The 21055-nt window shown below is 44.6% G+C and overlaps 1 pseudogene; it reads left to right on the plus strand.

Moving 5' to 3' along the window:
- The first annotated feature begins 7907 nt into the window (after positions 1 to 7907).
- The window catches only part of LOC137829205 (uncharacterized), a 36173-nt pseudogene continuing 23025 nt past the window's right edge, over positions 7908 to 21055 (plus strand).

Consider the following 21055-nt stretch of genomic DNA (forward strand, 5'->3'; position numbering starts at 1 on the left):
GGGTTTAGGGATTCCTTCGGGACACCCCCTCCTCAGGTATGAACAGTTGGCCCCGATGTCAGATGTTAGAGATAAGTTACAAACCCGGGCGCTTAGTCCTTGAGTAGGGGTTAAGGGATTCCTTCGGGATGCCCCCTCCTCAGGTATGAATAGCTGGCCCCGGTATCAGGCGATAGATACAAGCTAAAATCTAGGTGCCTAGTCCTTGATCAGGGGTTAAGGGATTCGTTCGGGACGCCTCCTCCTCAAGTAGGAACAGCTAGCCCCAGCGTCTAATGTTTAGAACGTTACACCTTGGTGTTTTTAGACACTCCATGGACGATACGGTACTATTGTTTAGACCTCCCCATGGGCGTGGGCACCAGAGCGCGACTTTTGTCCCAAAGTATTTAGACACGCTGAGGACACCCAGAGCAGGTCTCTCCTCGAGCGTAGACACCCAACACAGGTAGAATAAGCCCTCCGCGCCTTCGAGCGATGTCGAGACCACAGAAGAACAGATAAGCCCTCCTCGCCCTTGAGCGATGTCGAGGCCAAAAAGAAGAGACTCCCCTTTTTATCCTAAAGCGATGAGAAAATCAGTACTGCCTTCGGCTACGATTGCTTCGGGCCCAGGAAAGGTAAGTGAGAAGCAGGTTGAAGATTTCACAAGTTCAGAGGGAAAAAGAAATTCGGAGATTGAGAAGAAGAAGCGTAGAAGCGTGGACCATCAAGGGTGTGCCTCACGCCTTAAAGAAGAAAGAATAAGAGGGAGAGACACGCACTACCTAAAGGGTAAAGGCGAAACAACCAAGAAATACGTTGAAGGCAAGTACCAGTCGGGTCTTTGATATAGAAAAGGAAGCAGAAACAGATGAAAGTGCAAGAGAAGTTAGGAGCGGACAAGAATGTGAAGATAAAGTCTAAATAGGCCTTAAAGTAAAGTGAAGGTTATAATTACAAGTCAAGGTTCATGACGATTGCAAGTTAAACAAAAGGTAACCATGTACACATCAGATGTTTTTGTTGAAACAAGGAGAAGGTTGTTCCTCGGAGGCCTCCAAAGGCACAAGCTTGCCATTGACCACTTCATTGAAGGGGCTGCACCCAGAGACATCGATGCCGGGGTTTGCACAGGTAGCTTGAACAAGGGCCTCTGCGAACCCATCGACAAAACCGGTGGCAGCCTCCCCTGTCAGCTTCTCCTCCGAGACTTTGAAGTTGGCAGCTTGAGCGGTCATCTCCTGGTCCTTGGAGGCCAGGGCAGAGGTCAACTCTTGGACTTTGGCTTGGAGGGATGCATTCTCATCATATTTGTTCACAAGAGCGACCTCCATCTTCCCCAGCTTCAGCTTCCGGTCCACACATTGGTCCTCGAGTTTCTTCTGATACGCCTTAGAGGTTTCTGCAGCCATCTCAAGATCAGCAATCTTTGTGTGAAGGGGGACCACTTCATTGAGGAGCCCTGCCTGGGCTTGAGCCACTTCGTGCAGCCGTTTGTTGGCCTCCTCCCTCGCCTTTTGCGCCACCCCCAGTGACTCTTTATATGCACCCTCTTGACGCCCCCAATGGGCAGCCAGCCTCTCCTTCTCCTCTTTTAACCTCTCCTTATCCTCTTTTAGGGAAGCAACTTCCTTCTTCAGTGCTTGAAAGGCAGAATTTGGAGCGGTTTTGGCCCTGGATTGTTTGTGCCAGGTGTAGGCGCAGGACATGAAGATAGGGATGGCAAAGTGGGGCAGCCCGCTAGTAAAAAATGCGGGGCGGGCTAACCTTTTCAACCCGCTAACCCGCATTAGCTCGCGCAGGCCAACAGCGGGGCGGGCTGACCCGATAACCCGCAAGAAAAAAAATTGTCATTGTTTTAATGTGTGCAGATGACGAGGAAGATTATAATTATGAAAAAATGGATGAAAGTTCTTCTAAGGCGGCATCCAATGTTATTGAAATGGAAGAATGTCAATAATGTTTATGTTTAATGTTTTTGAATTAATGTTTATGTTTATTGTACGGACCAGGTACTCGGGAGTGATGACGTGGCAGCAAGTGATAATATAGGCGTGTTGAGCGAGACACCTGGCTGACAGAAGGGAAGTACATCGGGAAGTCTGTGTAGTCGCCAAGTGATGGCTTGGCGTTCTCCGATCTCTAGTATGTGTAACCGGCGGTCGCCAGGGTTACGTCATAGCCGCCGTATGTGAGTTATGGGAGACCAGGTGGTTAGAGATCGCCGAAGGGGGGACATCACCGAAAGATCAGGAAGGCTTGCTTAAGGCTTTCAAGAGGTACAAGCACGGAGGATGAGGTTGTTAGACGATCATTCCCTAGCCAGAGGTCGAGGCAAGGGAACAGTTTCCCAGAACATGCATGATGTGCAAGTAATGCAGATCGTGATAGCGGCAGGCGAGACCACAGAGAAGGTGTGCATGGTGACACCCCGTGCTCGCTACTTAGAAGAGATCGCGCTCCAAGGCAGCCATGAACCGAGTTACTCCTTGCATGGGTAACTTAGTCGAACAGCCTGAAGAGTAGAAGTGACGCTCAAGTAGAGGACGCTCCAGATGGTGACACGTGTACAACTGGATGCGAGCCACGTGTACAACTGGATGCGAGCCACGTGTCCAGAGGTGTAACCGTCAGGAGAGAGAAAATGCACAGGTATATAAGGAATTCTAACGAACTTCTGAGGTACGCGCGTTTAGACACTTCTTTACGCTTTTGAGAACACTTGAGTACGCTAAGAGAACATTTGCACGGTTCCTTGAGTTTTAGCTTTTCTCTCTTAGTATTTGGTGATTCCGTCACTGACTTGAGCGTCGGAGCGCGATCGGCCGCAGCGACGCCACTCTGTTTCTTTCAGGTTCTTGCGAGGAATTGAGGCTTGAAGGACAGAAGCTAACGTGGTGCGAAGCTGATCGAGCGAAGATACCTTTGACGTGGCAAGACTCTTGCACTCGAGTCAACCGGCAGGATCATTTATGTTTAATGTTTTGGAATTAAGTATTTTTAATGTTTTGGAAGTGGAAGAATAGTGATATTTTATATTTATCTTAATGTTTAATTTTTTTTATGTTTGACTATGTTTGAAAAGGAAGAAAAAAAAATTAGGTTTGATAGTAACAAATATATAGTTTAATTTGACAATTTTTTAGAACAAAATGTAAAAAAAAAAATATTTAATTTAAGAAAAAAGAACGCGGGCTGGCCCGCAAACCCGCGGGCTAGCTCTTATGCGGGGCGGGTCGAGAATTTTAGCCCGCAATAATTTTGCGGGGCGGGCCAACCTGTCCCGCATTTTTGCGAGCCAAGCGCGGGCAGATCAATGCGGGGCGGGCTGGCCCGCTTTGCCACCCCTACATGAAGAGGCCCATGTAATAATACAGGCTCTCCCTCTGAGGCTCTTCAGTTTGGCTACTAGAAGATCCCATGCTCAGAAATCCCCTTAATGAGTCTTGCATGGGAAGAGGAAGTTCTGGGGCAGGTGGAAGAACGCCTACGGGTTTGGCTTCGAGCCCTCGCTCTTGATGCACTGATTGAGGAGGGGAAGTGGCGCTCGGTGGATCCTCCCTTAAGGACTCAGCCCCATGAGAGGAGGAAGCGGCGGAGGTAACCGTCCAAGGGGCATGCTGGGTTCTCTGTCGCTTGAAGACTTGCCCCTCAGCGGAGTCCTCATCGTCAGAAACGATCTCCACCACCCTCTTACCCTTGTCAAGGGGGGCTGCGGAGACACCCGCCTCGACCAGCGCGAGGGGCACGGCTGCGATAGAAGGTGGCGAACTTGGAAGGGGATGGGGAGAAGCTTGGGTTGGTGGAGTTGTTGGTGTTGTTGTGGGTTGAGGTTGGGGGTTAGGAGGAGATGGAGGTGCGGAAGAGGTTGAGGGCGGAGACGCCAAGACCTCATCCTTGGACTTTAGCACCTGGACCAGTCGCAATTGTCGTTGTCTATCCATCTTAGAATCTACACCGATAAGACAAATATAGCAGAGGTTAGGCACAGGCTAAAGTTAAAATACAAAGAAGCAGACCAATCATGCATCAAACAAGAATCCGACAAAAACAAAGGCCACAAAGTTATAAGGAAAGACATTCCTACTTATATATCTTGCTAGAGCGTTGGCATTAAACTCTAGATTTATCAGGGTGGCTGTTTCGAAGCCCCCCACGCTGGTCAAGATCTGACAGGCCTCTCGATCGTTCGAGGGCAGTTCGTCCAACGATTTAGACTTCATGATCTTAACCTCTTTCACCCAGTATAGGGGAAAGCCGTCGAGAGCAGAGGGGTCGTAATCAGAACAACAAACCTTAAAGAATCTACCCTTCCACCCCTTGAAGGATTGTTGGAAAAGGGATAGGAGAACCCTTCCAAGGATATTGCTAAGGCTCACCCATCTCTTCCCTTGCTTCTTCACCTCAAAGAAGTGCAGAAAAATATCAACAGAGGGCGTGCATCCAAAGAACCCGCACAAGACACCGAAGGCCTTGACGAAGGCCCAGCCGTTAGGGTGCAATTGGGTCGGGGCGATATTAATCTCCGTCAACAACTCTCTCTCAAATCGGGAGAACGGCAGGCGCATCCCAATACGCTTGAAGACGACTTGGTAGAAGTAGAAGAAGGGGACCCCGTTATTGGCCCGATCGTCCCCTTATACGGGCTCCCCTAGAGTGCAAGGGAACACCGCAATGTCGTCATCATGCATTTTCCCGAAGGCACGATGGTCATAAGTAATTGGCTCCCCTATGTGGTCCCTCACAGCTTTAGTGGACACTAGGCTCGAGCACTCGTCAAAGAGTTCGCCCGAAGCCCACGCATAGAGATCCTTATGGTTAATTCTGGAAGAAGGAGGGTGAGCAGACATGTTGGCACGAACTGTCACTGAAAGAACCAAAAGATCAAGGAAGACGAACTGTCAATGAAAGAACCAAAAGATCAAGGAAGACGAACTGTCAATGAAAGAACCAAAAGATCAAAGAAGATGAACTGTCAGTAAAGGAACTAAAAGATCAAAGAAGAAATGTTCAGCAGTAGTACAAAAGGGAAGAGTTGACGAGGAAAGAACGCAGGGAGAACTCTTGGAAGAAAGACGAACAGTACAGGGAAGATATGAAAAGATAGAAACAATGAGTTCAAGTGCGGGATTTCAAGACTCAAGCGTTACAGTTGAAGCACCAAAGGACTCAAAAAAGAGCACCGTGCGATTGGGCCACGTGTCACGAGATTAAGGCACGACCTGAAGAGTCACTTTTCTTGCTCAGAGAATATCACATCGTCAAAATCCTCGAGGGTGCGTTGCGCCGGCGATGCAGGAAGTGTCATGTCAACCGATCAGGAAGTGACGCGTCATCAAAATACCCTAAGGACAATGGGGGCGAGGCCTTAGCCTTAGTCTTTTCGCTGAAACCAGTGTCAACTCAAGACTGGGGGGCTTGTGTACCATCCCGTCCCCGGGTGTTGACCAAAGGTCATGGTCAACGCATGGTGGGATCCCTCAAGGGACCCGAGGACAAGAAGTCAACAGGTTGGCCGCTCGAGTCATTGCCTCGCTGAGGCATCACCCATGAAAGGCGTCGCCAAAGAGAGGCGTCGCCCAAGAGGGGCCTCGCCTAAAGAGAAACATCGCCGAGCAAAGACATCGCCCCATAGGCCTCGAGCCTCGACCATACAGAACAACAGTAAAGAGAAGAGAAAGGTGGCTTCAAGGCCATAAGTCTAGCACCAGAAGGGGATATCCTGACTCGTGAAGTACCCCTGCCACCACTGGGAGACCCTGGAACAGATACGGCCCATGAGAAGGCCATAACTAGGGGAGAACCACGTGCATGGTACGAGGGAAAGGTGGACCCACCCCCAGGGCAAGCAGCTAATGATTGGGGCGCATGAGTTGATCCCCAGAAAGTCAACCCACGTGCCAAAAGCACTTCGCAGGAAAGAGGGCTTACACGAGGGAATAACCCTAAGTTGGGTTGCGGCGCCGTGGGACCCTCTGCACAGAATAAACGGTCAAGTCAGAAGGGCACGTGGCAAGGCACACATGCTCATTAAAGGTTTCAGTGAAAGTTTGCCAAGGTACGCGTTAATTCAGTTAAGATTCGAATGTTCCAAGGAATGTTTTTATACGCTTTCAATGCGCTTTGATGCGCTTAATAGATGAGAAGGGTATAAAAAGGGACCTTGGGAGCATTTGAAAGGGGATCAGATTTTTAACCTAATACACACAGATACACAGTGGGCACAAGGCAATTAGGGCGACACAATTCTAGTGACACAGTTTTAGTGATTCAGTACAGTTTTTTCGACCACCTCTCAAGGGTGTGTCCCCTTTGATGTTTCTCGCTAGCTGACTTGATCGTCGGAGTGCAAACGGCCGCGAGGGCGCCCCTATGTTCACTTCTTTCAGGTACTCACAGACGGAGCAAGACGAAGGTGCCCTAGCTCGCAGGGACAAGCTACGCGCAAAGACGATCCCGGTCAACCGGCGGGAACAATTTATCACAATTAATTGGTGCATGTTTTTGGTGTGATTGCAGCGCCAAAAGTTTGCTAAGACATTGAATCGTTTGTGGTTAAATTTTCAAAAGAAAATTCAAAAATAGCCAGCTCAGCATAAATATTTTAAGTCACGCTTTCTGAACCTAAATTTTTCAGTAGGGCTGTTTTGGTTTTTTTTCAAATCAATTCTATTGCCTTTCTTTAGGTTCCTTTTGTGTGTCATCCTTTATTGAGTGCCTATTTTTATTTGTTTGTCCAATTTAATTTAAAACTCTTTCTAAGTTGTGTCATATAATTCAAATCCATTTGTTGTGGTCCTGTTTTAAAAAATTTAATTTGTTTCTTGCTTTTTATTTCTTGACCTCTAAATTGTTGGTGGATAAAATTCAATTGGTGTTTGATAAGTGGAATTGACTTTGTGGTGAGTCTATCTCTACTTAGAAGGTACTGTTTTGGATATTTTTATTGTCTAATCATAAAAGGTTAAGGCAAGCAGCAGCAACCAATACAATTACAAATACAAACACATACACTTTGGAGATCATAACAAAGAAGAGCAATTACAAGCCAAGGAGTGCATAGTATAGAAATCTGAATTTTAATTTGTGTAATTCAATTTCTTTGTATTTCTTTGAGTTGTAATTACATTCAACCTTTTTTTAATTAGTGGATTAATCACGTGTAGACGGTGTGTGTGTCTTCAAAGGCTCAAAGTGTCTAGAAGCCTCACCTTAGGATTCGCCTAGTTTAAAGCTTTGTAGATTAGCAATCTTTAATTGTGCTTAGCTAGCTTGCTTTACGTTAATTACTTATATAGCATTGCTTATTTGTTTTGTTTGTTAATTGATTTGCATTTTTTTCCTTTGCATAAAATTTGACTTTTCATTCCTCATTGTGATCTAAGTAATTTACTTAGAAAAAGAATTGTGTGAAGTTTTTGAGGGATAGGTTTTGGCAAGGAAAGACTTGGTACTTAAGAAGTCCTAGTGACTCACCTCTCTTTCCTGGAAAGCTACCTTCACTACTTTCCTTTTCTTTCTTGAAGTAAAATACTTTTAAACACAAATCTTTAGTCATGTCAACTCACTCTTCTAAATCTAATGAAAGTGATATAAAGTCAATCAAATCTCTTATAAAACAATTAGCCAAGGACTTTCAATCATTCTCATATAGAAAATTGGAGCATGAGGCCCAAATCAAGGAGTTGAGAATGACTAACGAAAAGGATGAAAACTCTAAAAAAAAAAAAAAACGTTCTCATGCATCTAGTTCTCAAAACCATGATTCTCTTGGGGAGGAAAGCCTTAGGATAAATGAGTATTATCAACAACCCCCTAGGAGAACTAGAAGAGATAGAAGAGAACAAGAGAGCCCAAGAGAGGTTAGGGTAGACCTACCCCATTTCCATGGAAAAGAAAACGTAGAAGTCTATCTAGATTGGGAAATGAAGGTAGAACAATTATTTGCTTGCCATAGAGTGAGTGAAGAAAGAAAAGTACCCCTAGCCACTCTTAGTTTCAAAGGGAACGCTATGTATTGGTGGGCAACTTTAGAAAGAGATAGTCGTCTTCATAGGGAGCCTCCCATAGAGTATTGGAATGACCTTCGGGAAGCGTTAAGGCGCCGCCATATTCCCTCCTACTATAATAGGGAGTTGATGGATAAGCTCCAAAGACTCCAATAAAGAACAATGAGTGTAGAGGAATATAGGCAAAAGATGGAGCTTTACATGATGAGAGCCTCCATTAGGGAGAATGAGTCCACCACCATAGCTAGATTCTTAAGTGGGCTAAATCTTGAGATAAGAGATAGGGTTGAACTTCTACCTTATCAAGACTTGAATGACTTGGTTCAACTTTGTATCAAAGTTGAACAACAAAATTTAAGGAAAACTTCAAGTCATAAGGAAGGTTCATACTCCAACTCTTATCCAAAAAGAGAAATTAAAAGGGAGGAGAGTACATCTAAGGAAACACCAAAAGAGACTCCCAAAAATATAAGTAAAGATATGCTCACTCCACCCATTCGTACTAGGGATGTTAAATGTTTTAAATGCTTTGGAAGAGGACATGTGCAAGCACAATGTCCAAACCAAAGAACCTTGTTTTTGAAAGGAATAGATGAATATACTAGTTGTGACGAAGAACCTAGTGAGAAAGAAAAAGGGGGAGATGAAGAAAGAGTGTATCCTTTAGAGGGGGAATTATTGATGATTAGAAGAACCCTCAACAACCAAACTAGTGTGACCATGGAAACACAAAGAGAGAACATCTTTCACACAAGATGCAAAGTTTTAGAAAACATATGTTCTCTCATTGTGGATAGTAGTTCATGTTGCAATTGTTGTAGCACTAGATTGGTTGAAAAGTTAAACCTACAAGTAGTCCCTCATCTTAAACCTTACAAGCTTCAATGGATAAATGAAGATGGAGAACTAATTGTAGATAAACAAGTGAAAGTCGAGTTTTCTATAGGTTACTACCAAGACAATGTTTTATGTGATGTAGTACCTATGGAAGCTTGCCACATCTTATTGGGTAGACCATGGCAATTTGATAAGAAAACCTTGCACAATGGTCTAACCAACGAGATTTCCTTCACCCACAACAAAAAGAAGTTTGTACTTAATCCTTTACCACATTCCCAAGTGGTAAGAGATCAAATACAAATGAAACAAAAGAGGGATGAAGAGAAAAGAAAAATCAAAATAGAAAAAGAGAGAAACCTTAAGGAACAAAAGGCGTGGGAGAAGAGTGTTCCTTCCCACAAGGTCATTCAACAAGGCAATCCATCTAAAAATACCTTTGAAAATATGCTTCTTGTTGAACAACCTAGCCTTATCTTTTGTAAAGGAACACTTGCAAGCCTAGTGAAAAATGAATCCTTAAAGAAGGATTGCCTAGACAAAAAGGTAGTAAATTATTTTGAAAATGTACTAAGATATCACCAACAAGTGAAGGCCAAGTTATCTATAGGCATCTACAAAGATAAAATTTTATGTAAGGTAGTGCCTAAAGAAACTTGTTATGTCTTATTGAGACAACCATTGCAAAATGTTAAAATTTCCATGATCAATGGTTGTACCAACGAGACTACCTTCACAAATAAAAGAGAAATTCTTCATGAAGGAGAACTCATGGGCCAATTTAAAGTTGATAAAATTCTAGAGCTTTTAAAAAGAAAATTCTTTTGGTCACCCATGAGAAACGATGTTCAAAGACATTACCCTAGATGCATTTCTTGTTTTAAAATTGAAATTAAGGCAATGTCTAATGAACTCTATACTCCTACACCTTTTGCAAATGTTCCATGGGCAGATATAAGCCTAGATTTTATATTAGAGCTTCCTAGGACAACAAAAGGTTTTGATTCCATTTTTATGAATAGGGACAAGCTCTTCTCTAGAGAAGTGATAAGACTTCATGGTTTATCTCCAAGCATAGTATTGGATAGAGCTCCAAAATTTGAAAACCATGTTTTGAGGATTCTTTTGGAAAAACTTGGAACTAAGTTGTATTCTTATTATCTTCAAACGAATGGTCAAAATGAAATTGAAAACATAGCTCTTCCTACTATGCATAGAGTAATCATGAAAGGCAAACACAATTCTAAAGATGAGTATTCATACAAAAGAGTAGTTCACAAAACTACTTATATTTCTACATTTGAGGTTGTATGTGGGTTTAATCCTCTTTTCCTTTTGGATTTGTTACCATTTCCTAATCCACAAGGATTTGTGCCTAAGAAAAAGTAAGAAAAACTGAATATGTTAAAATGCATAAGAGGATTAAAGAACACATACAACAACCAAAAGAGAAATATTGTAAAAAGTTGCCAAAAACAATAGAAAAACAAAGAGAATGGCAACTTCATAAAGTTGATTTTTATACAACTGCTTCAACTAACTCATTTACTTTGTTTGATAATTCCCCTAGATGGACGTTTGATCCGGTAGGACGAGCCTAGTTGTCAAAGCAAGAGGCTACTATCTGAGATCGACCCTGTGGATCTGAGGATAGATTTTCTAAAAAAGGAGGAGATGATGGACACCATCCAGCCATACACATCCATCTACTTTTGACAAGGACGAAGCCTTGGATTTGAGGACAAATCCTTTTCAAGGGGGAGGGGATGGAAGAAGCCCCAACACCAATCTTTTGAGAGGCCACCAAAATGTCATTTTGAGGCAGCCACTAGAGTCATGGTCAAAAAGGGGTCAAGAGGACACATTTTACATGTCATAAAGTCTAGTGTGGAATAGCTTTTTAATTCTTGTCAAAGTAAGCATAGGAATTTTCTTTTGTAAAATTGTTTAACTTGTAATTAGGGTGAATTTTGGCTCCTAAAAACCAACCTAAGTTATATTAGGGTTTCTAGAAACTCTGATGGAGATCAAGCTCAAGTGGACATGGAGGCCAATCAACAAGATCAAGAAGAGGTAGAGGCGCAAATGGAGGACGCCCATGGAGGTCAAAGCCCACCTCAAAGGCTTACAAGAAGCATGTTCAAAGCTTTAGGAGCTAGGGGACAATTATTTTCTCTTTTTGTAATTTCTTTGGTTGAAGGTGCTTAGAGGGAAACATTAGAAACCTCTATTGTTATAGCATCTTTTAGTCTTTAGTTAGGAGCTTTAGGAGGGGGGGGGGGGGGGGTGTTAGTAGATAGGTGTAGGAGTAAATAAGGAGGTGCCAAAGTGAGAGAAGGGATCACACCTTCCTCATGTCTTGTTTTAGGCGCCGGTTGTAGCTTCTTTTATGAGGGAATTTTGAATTCTCTTAGTTTTATTTTCAGCACCTTTAGGCTATAAATATAGGTGCTGCCCTTGTACATTTCATATTTGAATTTTAATTAGAGAAACTATACTCAATTTTTGAGAGAGCATTGGAGAGCTTTGTGCCTTCTTCACTAGTCTTATATTGATGGTTCCATGGTTACCTCAAGTGGCGGCTTGCACAGTTATCTTGGAGTCTCCATCCTCCTAGTGGCGTGATCATCCAACCATACATCCATCTTCATGAGCTTTCTCCTCTCCTTCCTTCCTTCTCTTTCAATTGTTCTTGTTTTAGCTTGATTCCTTGAAATTCTGTTCGGTGTTCTTGCTGTTTTGTGGATTTTGGTTCGGTCTTTTTATATTTCTGTCCATTCATCTTGTTCCTTTGCTTTTCTAGCTCATATGTTCGGTTCATTTGAATTCTTAAGTAATATGTTCGGTGCATTTGCCTTTTCTTCCACTTTAATTGGTTCAATTTGACAATATGTGGAACTTCCATATGAGTTTGGATTTGGTGCTAGTTTTGGTGAGTTCTTGACTTAGAACATTGATCCAATTCTAAGAAAGAGTGCCTAACTATTGTCCAACTCAAGTTGATTCCTAAGAATGTCAAGAATCATTCTCTTCTTTGCTATTGGAATCACATCATGTGGTATCATGAGTTTAGGTGTGTTCTTGTTTAATTTTTGAGTTGTGTAGCACTTTATTTCAAGAGCTCTTTTAATTTCTTGCAATTTATGGTTCTGTTTTTAGGCTTATTTGAGTTTGCTTGCTGTTTTAATTCTTTTTCCTATCATATGTTTGAGTATTTTCCTTTTTGAATCCATACAAGTTTTGTCTTAGTCTTGTTTTTCCATAATTGTCATCACTTCTAGTAGTACTTTTGTTCATTTTATTGTTTCTTGCTTTAGTGTCATATAATTTTATGAATTTGATATTGATCCTTTGTGCATTTTCTATTTTAGAATTGAGTTCATACTTGTATTCTAGACCTATACAAGTTCCTATACATCATTTTCTATTATGTCTTTGCTAGTTCATAATTCTGTTTTTCATTCCTATTAGGATTCCTCTGTTTCTGAAAACGTGCTTACTGTTTTTCCTTATTGCAATTGATTTACTCACTGTAAAATTCTAAAATTCTGGATTTGTGATATTCAAAGTGTTAGAAAAAATTAGACAAAAGAATTACTCAAAAATTCAAAGTACACAAAAAATGATAAATAAAATAAAAAAAGTGTACAATTCTGCCGAAAAGAATACGGTAATCTGGCAGCGATTTTGAAAAATTTATCTCAATTAATTGGCTTACTGTTTTTAAGTGATTCCAGTGCCATTATTGAGTTAACATCTTGAAGTTTCTGTGGTTTAAATTTCATAATCCAGTTCGCTCTATATCATTCCAGTTAAATCAGTGAACATCAAGCACAATTTCCATAAAAAAATATTTTCCAGTAGCTAATTTTTGTTTTCTTTATCTACTCTAGTGCTTTTCTTTAAGTATTCTTTTGTGTGCCTACTTTCTCATTGAGTTCCTTATTTTTCTTGCTTGTCTTTTGTTCATTAATCTTTGAGTTTGTCAAACATCTAGTATTCCTTTTGTTCTAGCCTTTCTTTGCTTATACTTTTTCTTGTTTGTCTTTATTGCTTCATTGGTTTTGTGGTGGTTGGCTTTGAGATTGGTGTGCTTGCTTTGACATCTTTCATTTGAGGATTCCAAGGCCTCAAGATCAGATTGGTGCAAGAACATTATTTCTTTGAGAGTGACCTAAAGTTTTCTGCCTAATTTCACTTCGGCATTTTGCTGGAAACACTCACTGTTTTTGCTAATTTTTTGTTTCTTGACTTGTTTACTGTTTTTGTGTGTTTGCTGTTTTTGAATTACAAATGGCTGGCTTTTCAAGTGATGCATCCTACAAGCATAATTCTCCTTCCAAAGCTTCAATCCTTGGTGAATTACATGAAGCACAAAGAACTATTAGACGCTTGGAAGAGAAAATGCAAGAGATGGAGGTCCAACAAGCTAGGCCATCTCCTTCTATCCATGATGGGCATCATTCTCATAGACCATCTTCAAGAGCCTCTTCAAATGATTTTGGCCGTGAAGAAGAGCATAGGAGAAGGAGGAATCCACCATAATTTCATGGACAAAGACCTCATCATCAAGGGGAAAGACACCACTACGACAATGGCTTCTATCAAGATGCAAAGTCTAGGCTTCCTTCGGTCAAGCTTCCTTGTTTTAATGGCTCTAGTGATCCTAATGTATATTTAGATTGGGAGGCTAAGTGTGAACAAATTTTTGAGATCCATGAGATCCAAGATGAGCATAAGCTTAAGCTAGCCACCCTAGAGTTTAGTGATTATGCCATGAAATGGTGGCATGGAATTGTAAAGGACATTATCTATCACAAGGGTCCTCCCGTGGACTCTTGGAACTCTTTAAAGGATCACATGCGCGCTAGATTTGTACCCCCACATTTTAGGAAAGACCTCATGTTGAGACTCCAACGGTTTCAACAAGGCACGCTAAATGTGGATGAATATTATAAGGAGCTAGAGACGCTTGTGCTTAAAATTGAATTAGAAGAAAGTGAGGAAGCTATGATTGCTAGGTTTGTGAGTGGACTTAGGAAGGATATTCAAGACATTGTTGAGTTACAAGAGTATTCATCATTGGGTTCTTTAGTTCATCTTGCAATGAAGGTGGAAGCCTAACTTGCTAAGAAAAATTCTTTCAAAAATGCTCCCAATGATGGTTACTACAACAAGTCTTGGAGAAACAAAAAGTCTTTTTCTAAATTTCCTTCCAAAGAGTCTTCTTTCAAACCCAAGGAAACTAAGCCATCTACCTCTAGGCCTAAATCACCCACTAGAACGTCTAATACTAAATGTTTTAAATGCATGGGTTATGGTCATATAGCTGCTAATTGCCCTTCCAAACGAAGTATGTACATGCATGAAGGCATTGTAGTGAGTGAGCATGATTCGGATTCTCCTAAGCATTCTAGTGCATCTAGTGAGGAAGAGAGTGAATGTCCACTTGAAGGGGATTTGTTAGTTGTGAGAAGACTTCTTGGACAAGTTTCACAACCTTTTGATGAAAGTTAAAGGGAAAATATTTTCCATACAAGATGTCTTATTCAAAACAACATTTGCTCTTTGATAGTGGATGGGGGTAGTTGTGCAAATGTGGCTAGTACAAGAGTAGTAGATAAGCTTGGATTGCCTACTGTCTCTCATACAAAGCCCTACAAATTACAATGGTTTAGTGAAGTAGGAGAAATAGTTGTCAATAAACAAGTCCTCATCCATTTCTCCATTGGAAAATACAAAGATGAGGTATTATGTGATGTTGTGCCCATGGAAGCCACTCATGTTCTTTTGGGAAGGCCTTGGCAATTTGATAGAAAAGTTTTACATGATGGCTTTACCAACAAACTTTCTTTTGAATTCCATGGTCACAAGGTTACTTTAAAATCTCTCTCTCCAAGAGAAGTCCATGAGGACCAAGTTATCATGAAGAAAAAGAGGGAGAGTGAAAAAGATAAAAAAGATAAGAGTTCTAAGCCTACACTCCTTGTGTCTAGGCGTGGCATTGAAAGGGAAATAATGGCTCATCATCCTCTTTTCTTAGCCATCCCTAGAACTCTTAGAGTAGAATCACTTGTTGATAGTCCTCATTGCTTGGAAAATTTGGTAGAAGAGTTTCAAGATGTGTTTCAAGATCCTCCAAATGGACTTCCACCTTTGAGAGGGATTGAGCACCAAATTGATTTGATACTGGGCTCTTCTTTACCAAACCGTCCAGCATATAGGACCAATCCAAGTGAAACCAAGGAAATTCGCCAACAAGTTGAGGCTTTGATTGAGAAAGGGTGGGTGCAAGATAGCATGAGTCCTTGTGCTATGCCTATCATCTTAGTGCCAAAAAAGGATGGCACATGGCGAATGTGTTCGGATTGTAGGGCCATCAATAACATAACGATTAAGTATAGGCATCCTGATCCTGCCGGCAACTCGAACGTGGAGGAATCGCTTCGTAGCACTCTCTGCCCCGCCTACGCGATTGCGTCTTCTGCAGAATCATCCTCAGAACCTTCTCTTGCTTCTCCAAACGTGACCTGCAAAACACACAGACGGCGCCTCTAGCGGCCGTTTGCACTCCGACGATCAAGTTAGTCCATAGAACCACCAAAGATGAGAAAACTAGTAGTAGTGTGTGAAAAACTCTTGCTCTCTGTTTTTCGTATCCCCCACTTCTCTCCCTGATTCCTTCTTTTATCTCTCTCTCTGTTTCTGGGCATAACAGAATTCTGTTATGCTTTTCTGGCATGTGTCAGAACCCTGTTATGCTTTTCAGAGACAGTGTACCTGCAGAATCAGAGAGTGTGGGTGTCTGTGCGTGTCCGCGCGTCTCTGCGCTTGTCTGTACCTGTCTGTACCTTTAGTGGTACGGAGTGCCTCTTTGTCTGGACCGCACCCCTCTCAGATGATGACACGTGGAGGCATGCGACTCGAATCTAACCACACACGTGTCACTTACTGGAAGGGCTCTAGCGCTTCTCTTTGTGTGCTAAGTTACTCCCTTGCGGAGTAGCTTAGCATATTTCTTTCATCTGGGTAAATTGCATACTCTCAGGAGAACGCCAGGTGTGGCTGGTCTAGGCACACTCACCAAACGTTGCTCTCTGCGTAGGCGACTTACCCTTCACGATGCCACGCGCGTAATGGGTTGAGGGAATCACCAATCACTGGCTGGTTTACTAGTTCCCTCAGGCCACTCTCGTGCATGATTCCCTGAGGTGTGCTCATGCGAGATCCACGCGTAACGCTCTCGCTGGGGACCTCAGTCCCAGTTTAACTGCGTGTAACACGAGACCCCGATGACAATACACCCGATGACTGATCAGTGTTTATTTGCTTCTCGTGTTCTGCCCTCAAGCGTTAGTTCTGAGAACTGGTCTGTTGGTGGCCACTTGGCTACTGACCACCGATCACCATTCTGGATGATCTGTCCCCCGACCTCTCTGCTGCCTGATCTGTCGGTGGTCACTTGGTTACTGACCACCGATCACCGCTCTTGGCGATCGTCTCCCTGACCTCTCTGCCACCTGGTCCACGTGTCACCCTGCGAGTGGTCCACGTGGTTCTCTGCTACTGACGTCATCGACTACCGATGACCGATCGGATCACAAGCCCCCCAGTCTCGAGTCGAGAACTCGTTCTCAGCGAAGAGACTAAGTGGTCGTGCCCTCAGTCCACGTGGCAAGTGGGGCCGCCTCACGTGCCACCTCACGTGCTGCTTCTTTAACGTTTGGACTTCCTCTCTTAATCTCGCGACACGTGGCCCCATCGACGGCCAACGTTGTGCGTCGCTAGCGCTTCTCTTATTCAAATTGGCGCGCTCTTTCACTATTCCTTCATCTTCTTCAATCGACTCTCAGACCTTCTGCGAGCTCTTTCTCTGCGCACCCAACTTTCTTCAAGTTATCTACCTCCAAACCTCTCGCGATCATTCAAAGGTATGGTTTTTCTTCTTCCTGGGCTTATTTGGGTCATCTTTACCGATTGCATTTGTCTTTCTCGTTGTCATGCATTCATCTTCTCTATTTTCCCTCTCTCGACCCGCGCTAGGGTTTCTTCGCGTTCTCGCTCTGACTTCTGCTTCTTCTTCCTCTTTTCACCTGGGCATCCCTCTCTCCTTCGCCCTCTCTGTTTTCACTGAAACATTCATCATTCCCTCTTCTTCCATTCATTCTGACTTTCGTTTTTCCTCCATTTGCAGCTATCTCGCGATGGCTCGCTTGAAACAAACTGCGCGTATAGTTGCCTCATCCTCTGGTGCACAGCCTTCCGCGAGTGCGCCAGCTCCACCACCGCCTGTTGCTACCTCCTTCCATGACAACGCCAGGGTCTACGAATGGGCCTCCCTGGCGTTGCTCGCTGAAACCTCCACTCTACTGCCCCAGGGCCACCTCACGTCCTTGCTGAGCCACAATCCTGATGAGCCTTCCTGCGCCATCGACAGGGAGAATGACTTCAATATCCAAATCCGCATTCCTCCTCGAGGAATGCCCATCTGCGCGGACGATAGGGCCACTAATGGGGTGCCCTTCGTCTTCATCTACTCCGCTATCTTCAAGAGGTTGAAGCTGTGCCTCCCTTTCACCTTCTTCAAAAAGGAGCTGATGATGGAGTTAAACGTCGCGCCTTGCCAACTCCATCCAAATGCCTGGGCCTTCATCCGGGCATTTCAGAACCTCTGCAGTTATTTCGGGCACAACGCCTCCGTGGACGTGTTCCTCTACTTCTTCGAAGCGAAGAACCCTGGGGACAGGTCCTGGGTTAGCCTGAACGGGGTTGCTGGGCGGGTGCTCCTGGGCCTGTACCAGCAATCCTTCAAAGACTGGAAGGGCAGATTCTACATGATATCTGCTACCCCTCAAAGTCCAAATCTGTTCGAGGGGTACCCCTTTTACTGGGTTCCTGGAGTTGAATTCAAGAAATCCAGGGACCTCGAAGCTATGGCCCCCTACGAGCGCGAGCTGTGTGGGCTGCTCCTGGGGGCCAAGTACAGTTCTGCTCGGCTCATCAAAGATGAGTTCGATGTGGTGGCCCTGAAAAAGTATATAGGTAGCTCTTCTTCCACCTCTTAGGATACTTGTCTCTTCTCATGCATGCTTTTATGTGTTTTTTTTTTTTGACTTACTTGCATAACTTGGCCAATTAACCCTTCCTTTTCTCGTCTATGCAGACTCAATATCGGGGAAAGACAGGAGGCTGGCCTTGCTAGAGCTTGCCAAGCGTCGGGGAACCAAGGGCACTGGCTCCTCCTCTTCTACAACTGAGCCCATTGCAGCCCCTCCACTCTCGGTCGCGCCAGCTGAAGGCCCCGAGCAAGGAAAGAAAAGGAAGAGGCTGGTGAAGGCTTCCACTTCACTTGCTGCTGCTGCCACTGCTGCCTCAACTGAAGAGGAGAGCTCTGGCTCTCCTCTTGTACACCGTCAGAGGAAAAAGCCAGCAGTTGAGGGGGCTTCGTCTCTCCAGCCTGGAGAGATCGAGGTGGTGGAAGTAGAGGAAGGGTCTCCCCCACCTCCCTGTGCTCAACCTGCCTCAGAGCCCACCTGCCTCCCTTCTCCATGCCAGCAGTTGCCTCCAACTTCTCAACTGCCATCTTCCCCCCCAGCAGGCCAATCACCTGGTCCATCTGCTCATCCTGTTGGGGGTGCACCACCACCACTGCTGCCAATCTCTACCGCCACTGCTAAAGGTGGTGGGTCCAGCTCGCGCCCAAGCGCTTCTGGGGCCAGCCACGAGAACTTCAGCAGGGTCATCACCCTGGTTCGACAGCTCATAAGCAACCGGGAGCTCGTCGAATGGAATGGTGATGAGGTGGACATGCACCTAGCCAAGCAGGTAGTGCTCTCTCTGGAATTTTCCACCCAGCATCGCAAGCAACTTGCCCTGGAGAAGAGGGTGAAGGATCTTGAGCACGACAGGGAGTCACTGCGAAGTGACTTCGAAGCTGCCCAAGAATCTGTAGAGCTGATGCGGGGCATGGTGGAGAAAGCTAGGAGGGAGTACCTAGCGCAGGTCCAAGAGACCATCAAGACGGAGATCTTGATGGGGCAAACTGTTAGCTCTTTGGACTGCGCGATGGTGGAGCTACGGGCCGAGACCTCCTCCCTACGCCAACTGAATTCTCAATTAGTGGGGGAGCTCGAGTCCACCAAAGAAGCAGCTGCTGCTGGGGAGAAGAGACTTGAGGAGGTGGTGGGCAAACTGTCTGAAGCTGCCTCCTCCCTTGCTGCCGTTACCACTGAGAGAGATGCTGCGGAGGCCTCAAAGCAAAAACTGGAGGCGGAGAAGGCTGATTTGATGAACGTGGGTGCTGATGCCCTTACTGATGGATTCGAGCTAGCACTCGAGCAAATCAGATGCGTTCTCCCAGACCTGGACCTCTTGCAGTTCAGTATCTATCATGAAGTGGTGGATGGAAAGCTCATCCCTCCTGCCCCTTAAACTTTTCTCCTTCTTGTAAATTTTCACTTCTGTACCACTTTCCTTAGAACTCACAATTTGTATAAAACTTGGTTATGAAGATAAACTCTCAATTTGTATGAGCTTCTTCTCTTGTATTTTTTCTTGAGTTTCGCCTTTCTTTACGCAAGCGACTAACTGTTAGCTAGCTTAGGTTCAGCGCGATCTGGAGCTTTGTCTTTCACTTTGCGCACGACTAAGTGCTAACCAGCTTAGGCTTAGCGCGATCTGCTTCTCTTGTTCTTTCGCTTCGCACACGACTAAGTGTTAACTAGCTTAGGCCCAGCACGATCTGCTTCTCTTGTTCTTGGCCTCTGCTTGATCACGATTGGCTATTCCCTTAGCTTGGTGTTTGACAGTCCTCGTGCGCTGCTTTACACCACTAACCAATCACTGACGACTCATCAGTGATCGTTCTTCGATCTTCACCTAGCTTCTCTATCGCTCTAGCGCTAAGTGCATAGAGAACCTTGACATCGATCGCTCGAGGTGATGCCTTGTTTTGGGGAAATAAAAGTGTTTCTCGCTAACCCCTCTTACTTTCCCCAAGGTGATCACCCTTCGGGGCGTTGAGTCGTTCATTCCCTGCCTCACTCCTGGGGTGAGAAGGGTTTCGCACTAAGAGCTTTACTGGGCCAATATTGGTGCATGCCAAGCGGGTAAGGACATTTTGTCAAAACCTTTCCTTTCCCTCCCTTGGTCTTACTAGCACCCCTGGCTTTTCAAACTTTTAACTGCTTGCGCTCACACCTGGGGTGAGGAAGACTTAGATCGGTGCCAGTACTTGTGCCTAGGGCAAGTAGGGCCTAACCAATCACCTGCACTTGCACCTGGGGCAAGGAGGACTTTAACTTTAATACTTGAGCACACTTGATATGCTGGAAATTTTTCTTTAATTGGGTGGCCTCGTTAAAAACCCTCCTTAGGGAAAAGAGTGCCCCCTTGTCTGTTCAACTGTTTCCACCACATACAAAGCATGTATCTTTTAGCGCGAGAACGCCATTACTGTACAACTTTAACTGAAATAAAATTTTAAATGGGTGGCGTTCCACGTTCTGGGGATTGCTCCTCCCTCCAAAGTCTCTAGGCGATAGGCTCCGTTCTCCAATGTCTCCACCACTCTGTACGGGCCTGTCCACTTCGGGGACAACTTGTTCTGCATGTCATTCTGATGCGCCTTTCTCATCACCAGATCACCTTCCTGGAAGCGCCTGGGCCTCACTTTAGAGTTGTGCCTCCGCTCTACTCTTCTCTTCACGGCTTCAGCACTGACTCTGGCCTCTTCTCGCTCTTTGTCGAGCAGGTCCAGATTCACCTTACGCTCTTCATTGGACTCTTCAGCAACGAAGTTCAAGAATCTGGGGGAGCTCTCCTGTATCTCCACAGGAATCATGGCGTCTGTCCCATAGACAAGGCTGAAGGGTGTCTCATGGGTGCTGGACTGTGGGGTGGTGTGATAAGACCATACAATTCTGGGGACCTCCTCTGCCCAGCCTCCTTTGGCCTTGTCTAGTCTTCGCTTCAGCCCCCTGAGCAGTACTCGATTTGCTGACTCCACCTGCCCATTGGTTTGTGGGTGTTCCACTGAAGCGAAAACCTGTTGTATCTTTAACTCTTCACACATCTTTCTCTGCTGATGACTTGTGAACTGGGTGCCATTGTCGGAGACCAGCCTCTTGGGTATTCCGAAGCGGCAGACAATGTTCTTCCAGACGAAGTGCTCGACTTTCTGTGCGGTGATGTGTGCGACTGGCTCTGCCTCCACCCACTTGGTGAAA

The sequence above is a fragment of the Phaseolus vulgaris genome, chromosome 7 (assembly GCF_051622355.1).
Source record: "Phaseolus vulgaris cultivar YP4 chromosome 7, ASM5162235v1, whole genome shotgun sequence".
Classification (NCBI taxonomy): domain Eukaryota; kingdom Viridiplantae; phylum Streptophyta; class Magnoliopsida; order Fabales; family Fabaceae; genus Phaseolus; species Phaseolus vulgaris.